Source organism: Octodon degus, unplaced genomic scaffold (genome assembly GCF_000260255.1).
Source record: "Octodon degus isolate 3935 unplaced genomic scaffold, OctDeg1.0 scaffold00485, whole genome shotgun sequence".
NCBI classification, from domain to species: domain Eukaryota; kingdom Metazoa; phylum Chordata; class Mammalia; order Rodentia; family Octodontidae; genus Octodon; species Octodon degus.
In genome coordinates, this window is record NW_004525061.1 from 216,133 (window position 1) to 222,831 (window position 6,699).

General features: G+C 39.9%; 1 pseudogene; it reads right to left on the minus strand.

Moving 5' to 3' along the window:
* Positions 1-4,055: 4,055 nt before the first annotated feature.
* LOC101579844 overlaps positions 4,056-6,699 on the minus strand; it is a 22,483-nt pseudogene continuing 19,839 nt past the window's right edge.

Genomic DNA, 6,699 nt, shown 5'->3' on the forward strand with positions numbered 1-6,699 from the left:
TACCATTCCAAAAGGTACACACAACAAGATATCAAGCATTGGGACCAAAGCAAGTCCAAAATCCAGAAGGGGCAACATTAAGTCCTGTAATTCCATGTGGAACATCTAAAGCAATCTGTGGCAAATTGTTGGCTCCATGTGTCTCCGCCCCTGTGGCACTCTTGGTGGTAGCTCCCTTGGCTTCTCTCTTAGGCTGGCTTTGCTCCCTCTTTACCACTTTCTCTTAGATGATCCACAATTCCTGGCTTTTCCAAACTTCTGGGGTTTCCACTGAATAGGCTTCTCATGTACAGCTTTACACACTGCCCTCTCAGGGGAACATTGCCTGGCCTCCCAGGCCTTCTTCTGAAATCTAGATGAAAGCCTTCTTCACCTCAGAACTCCTGCATTCTGAATACACCTAAACCCAATGCCATGCAGATGATGCCAGGGTCTGCTGCCAGCTGGAACAGTAGCCAGGCTTTCCTCTCTCGGCTATAGGGGTCGAGTGCCTCGATTGCTGAGCACTCTGACCCTGATCACGAGGAAAAATTTCTCCATGCCGGCACCATTCTGGAACCTAGTGTGGCTGCTGCCACCATTCTGGAACATGAGGCTCAGTGAACTTTCCCCCAAGCAAAGTCTTTGGCCTTTGAAATTCTCAGGCTGCAAAGGGTGGATACTTGCTGCCTCTTGTGATGCCCTCAGGCCATACTTTCCATTCTCTTGTTCCTTCTTGGCAATGGAGATCCTCTCAGCTCTATCTTGGCATTCCACAGCTTTATTGGAGCTTCCTTTCTGGCCAAACTCACATTTTAAACCATTCTGCTGGGCTCTTTGCTCTTGATTCTCAACGTGTATCTGGCTAAAATCCCCAAACAACAGCCATTCTACTGTCTCAGTATTTGGCTGCTTTGAAATAGCTTTTGAAAGACTAATCAATCTGTCTTGCTTAATCTCAGTTTCAGGCAAAGTCTCTGGACATGAGCAAAATTCAGACAACTTTCTGTCATGCCAAAACACAAATCATCCAGAGTTCAACAACCATTGCAGTCCTTCTTCCCAGAAGAAACCTCCCCAGCCTGGTTTTTACAGGCAGAATTTCTGTCAGCCTTCTGGTCTTCTGTGCTTTGACCAGAATCTCCCATACAGAACAGCCAAGGCTCTTCCAGTGCTTCACTTGTAGATGACATCTGCAAACCTTTCCTATCTCTTCATATAGCCATTCCCCAAAGCTTGCAATCCACATGGTTAGGTTTAGTCACAACAATGACCCTACTCCTCTGGTACCAAATTCTGTCTCAGTTACTCTTCTCTCATTGCTGGGACAAATACCCAACACTCAAAATGAAGGAAGGAAAGATTTATTTAGCTCACAGTTACTGGAGGTTTCAATCCATACTCGGCTGGCTCCAAGGCAGACTGGCACATGGCAGAGGGCAGCAGTTCATGGTGGCAGAAGGCAGCAAAACAGCAAGAGCAAGAGGAAGGAGTAACAGCAACAATGGCAACAGAGAGCAAGTCTGTCCCAAGGTGCATTCAGGCCATCCACCCAGGCTGGGAGTAGTACTCATACCCATAATCCCAGTGGATCATGCATTCACAAAGTCTGCCCTTTGATTGCATGAGGCTTTGGGAGGCACAAATACACACAAACCATGACACCCAATAATGTGGCATTCTGTATATATTATAGTTCCTGTGTAGTACTAGGCCATTGAGAAAAACCAGAGCAAGTATGCTGCTCTTAATCACCAAAAATTTCGTGTGTCCTTTAACAAAAGTTTAAACAAATAAGTCTACATTGAATACAGTAGTCCCTTGCTATTTTGCGGTTTGTCTTTTACAAACTCACTTTTGTGGGTTTTCAAAAAATGCTAATCTAAACTATTTATCGTAGATTTTTTGCAATATCATGGGATTTTGCAGTACTATACAGTATATGTATATTAAAATTATATAGTTTATGTGTTTAGAAAATGGTAAAGAACATTAGAAATGTTTTTAAAAGTGTGGGAAAGGTTTCTAAGAGTGTGAAAAGCGCTTATAAAGGTTTAAGATAAACACAACATTGCTGCTTCGCTGATTTTCCCTTATCATGGGGGTGTGTGGAACGTAACTTTGTGATAAGTGAGGGACCGCTGTAACGCAAGTCATCAGGAAGATTCAAGCTTCAGGTAGTTGCACTTTCTGAAAGGGAGAGGGACTTCCAAAATGCCTGAGAGTAGTTACAGAAATGACCAGCCAGGTCAGCTGAGGTATGAGGGCCAAGACAATGTTTTAGGCGAGCAGCAGGCTGTGAGCTGCCTGTCTGTCCAGCTGAATAATGAGGGATGCTCCAGTGCATGGGAAATGTGGACAGTTCATATTTGATGTACTTTTTCCCATAAATTCTCTGTCATAAGATGAGTCTTTGCATCTGTGCTTCTCATAAGGAAAAATTGCTCTGATACTCTAAATTATTGTGCAGACTGGAAGGCTGCTGACTGTGGCAACTGCAGAGTATTGGAAAGTACTGGTTTATTTCACTTATGAATATATTTTCAAGTGGCATCCACTTAAATATAAAGACTTAGAGTTTGTCATTCTTTATAACCGACTAATACTCCATTGTATAAAAATACCACATCTTCTTCATCCATTCCTCAGGTGATGGGCATTTTGGTTGTTTCCAAGATTTGGCTATCACAAATTGTGCTGCTATAAACATAGGTTCACATATATCACTATGATATGATGTTTCCAATGCCTCTGGGAAAATTCCCAGTAGGGGAATAGCTGGTTTGAATGAGATTTCTAGTCCTAGTCTTTTAAAGAGTCTCCACACTGATTTCCACAATGGTTGCACCAGTTTGCATTCCTATCAGCAGTGGAGAAAGGTTCCTTTTCCCCCACAGCCTCTCCAACATTTGTTATTGGTTGATATCTTCCCCCCACCCCCCACCCCCCGAAATCGGGGATTGAACTCAGGCCCTTGCGCTTGCCAGGGAAGTGCTTATTCCACTGAGCCATCTCCCCGGCCCTATTTTTTATGTTTTACCTATTTTATCTTTGGATGAGTTCATTGTTTCAGTTTTAATGTTTAGATCTTTAATCCATTTTTATTTCAGTTTAGTACATGGTGAGAGATGTAGGTTCATGATCTTTGGCATGTGGAATGCTGGTTCGTAAAAGAGGCCATCTTTCTTCCAGTAAACATGTTTGTCAAACATAAAGTAGCTGAGTGTGTTTGGAACTATTTCTGCATCTTCTAATCTGTTCCATTGATCCTCAGCTCTGTCTTTTTGCCAGTACCACACTGGTTTTATCACGATAGCTTTATAGTACAATTTCCAGTCAGGAATTATGATGCTCCCTGCCTTGCCTTTGTTGCCCAAAAATGTTTTTTGCTGTTCTAGGTCTCTTCTGGTCATTTGCCCATTTTGATTTTTTTTTTGGGGGGGTGGTCTACTTTATTTGGAGCTTTATATATTCTAGATGTTAGTCCTCTGTCTGAAGAATACCTGGCAAAAATTTTTCCTATTCTGCAGGTTGTGTCTTCACTGTGTTAGTTGTTTCCTTTGCTATTTAGAAGTCTTTACCTTACTACTTTATTGTAACATGGTATCTTTAGCTCTTTGGAGGATACCTAGAAGGTGATTAGCGGAGTCCAAATGGAATTTCTAATTTTAGCACCTTGAAAAATATCCATATAACCTTTTTTTCATACTGGGAATAAGACTCAAGACTTTGAGCTTGCCAGATAGGTGCTGCAGCCATTGAGCTATATCCCCAGCCTCCATTTAATCTTGATCTAATTCTGTTAGTTCTTGTTATCTCTTGTGTAAATGGAGCTCTACTTAGAAAGTCCTTACATACACATAATGGCTTCAGGCGTTTTACCTATTTTATCTTTGGATGAGTTTCATTGTTTCAGTTTTAATGTTTAGATCTTTAATCCGTTTTTATTTCAGTTTAGTACATGGTGAGAGATATAGTTGCCATTTTTACCACTGTTGTTTTGTAATATAACTTGAGGTCAGATTTATTTATTTATTTATTTATTTATTTATTTATTTTTACCACAGGAAAGCTCTTTATTGCCGGGGGTGGCTCAGGCACTCTTGGTGGCCGGGTCGCTTCCTCTTTGCCGTCACAAGCTGCTGGCTGCGCAGGATGGCGCTGGCTCTGTGGATGGCGGCCATGCGCAGGTCCGGGCAGTACGTGTTCTTTCGGATCATGTGGCCGATGCTGCTGAGGGTGGCGCGTGCATTCTTGTTGATGGTAGTGTGCACATAGGAGGTGGCTGGGTTCCACTGTCTGGATCTCCACTTCATGACCACCACGACCCCCTTGCCATCGGCCGCCGACTCCGCACCCACACTCTTGTGGTGAATCTGCCCATTACAGCGAAAGGAGTTCAGGCCTTCAGGTTATTGGGCTCGGTGCTGTACGTCTGCGTATTCCGCTTGATTAGGAAGCTAGGGCAGTTCCGCACTGCCTCCTGCTTTACCGTTGTTGCCCAGAATTGTTTTTGTTATTATGGGTCTCTTTTGATTCCATGTGAATTTAAACATTGTTTCATCTAGTCCTATGAAGAATGGTTTTGGTATTTGAGACTGCATTGCATCCATAAATCAGTTTGAGGAGCATGGCCGTTTGGACAGTGTTGCTTCTGCCGACCTAAGAGCAGGGGATATATTTCCATTTTCTGATGTTTTTAGTCTCCTTTTTCAGAATCGTGATTTGGGTGAACAAGCCAACTATGATTACTTCCAGTGAATTTTGACAATTCTTTGTATCTTAACAATCTCATCAAGGAGAGTGTTGTTTGTTTTCAACTCTGGAATTTTGAATGTGTTAATGATTAAGGTAAATAAAAGATCATCATTATCCTCAAAAAATTATTTCTGGTTTCCTTGCCTCAGCCTGTTGGCCATAATATTGTAGGGAAAACTGTGTCTAAGATACTTCACTTGTTTATCCCACTGCATCTGAATATGTGTTACTTCTAATTATTAAAATATTTTTGTTTTTGTTTCCTAAAACAGAATCTCACCATGTAGTTGAGCCTGATCTTGAGCTCACTGTGTAGCCCAGGCTGCCCTTGAACGCATGGTGAGCTCATGCCTCAGTCTCCTGAATGCTGGGATTACAAGCATAGGCCACTGGGGCTGGCTTAAAATATTTTTAATGTGATTAAAATGTCACTAGATTTTTTTCAGCATATGAGAATGAGTTAGAATTTTGTACAAAGTAAGAAAATATGCGACTGTACAGATGGTGGAAAAATTCAAAATTTGAACAAAATTTTGATGTGTGAGTTTTTCACCTGGTGTTTTAGAAATAAGTGCTTCTTTATTCGGTGATTTGCCAGTATGTGGAGTAATATAACTCACTTATATTTGTCCATCTAAGTTTAAACACCATTTCTTTATAAATGTAGCTAGTGTTTATTTCATATACTTTATAGAACCCCTTTTATATATGGAATTTTAACGTTTATGAAATCTTGTGTCACTCCATTGCATATGGGTTGCTTATAATCTTTAATTCAGTTGTTTATACTTGATACATAATTACATATCCAATTTTGTACATTAAAATAGTGATGTATACCATGCTACAATTTCTTAATAATTTTATTAGGTTTTTACTTGCATTTTAATTTTTCCAACATATGCCATGTAATATGCAAATGAAGACAGTTTATGGTGTTCTACCTTTTTAAAACTTTATTTCCATTGTCTTTTATTGCTAGATCTTAGAAGTAATTACAAACAACCTAACCTTGGTGATCTTTAGTCAAGTAATAAATTTAAACAAAAGCAAGCTGCTTATTTAAAAGTGATTACAGAAAAAATCAGAATGTAGAGTAAGGATGAGAAACATCTGACTCATCAATAGATTTAGTTCTCTTACTAAACAGAACTTGAGATTTTTGTTTTGGGTTGTGTGTGTGTATGTTTCATGGTAAAACTGTAATTTCACTAGATAGCCATATGGGAAGTTTTTGTCACACAGAATAATTTCCATTTAGTCAACTCTTTCTGGCTGTCACACGGAATAGACACCTTTACATGATGGACTGTGTTTGAGCCTTCTTTACAAGATGTTTTAGATCTAGAGTTGTCTCCTTTTCCTTCTGTGAGAGGTCCCGTAGACAGCTTGCTTCTCCACTCATTTCATCATATGTTCTTGTTCTGATGCATCATATTCTGCATAGAGATCTGATAGTTCTGGCAATTCTTCATTTCTTTACATAGTCTATGTAGCCATTTCTGGTAACCTGCAAGGAAATAGCATATTTCTCTGGGCAAAAGGTGTCCCTGATAAGACTTTTTCAGTTCAGTTGCATCCTAAATTTGCTTTATGTAAGCTTGACTTACCTCTTCTATTTGGACAATGTTTTGCTCATTGAATTTATCAAAAAGTTCTTCAAAAGAGATACTATTTTTTAAAATTACATAGACAAGTAACCATGCTACAGATGTAGTAGAGAAGGTATATAAATAAGGAATCAGATATGTTTCTCTGGACATAAAATATAAGATAAGCCCAGTTTCAAGTACATAGGTTTGTGTTATTCCAGTTTTAAGATAAGGAACTGGAAGAATTTCTTAGGAATCAGCTCAAGATAAACCTTCCCACCATATTCAGGAAAATGGGGAGGAATAACTCTTTCTTGCCTTATGTTAAAACTCTTTGTTGCCTGCACATCCTTAGTTCTAAGAAGGCTAT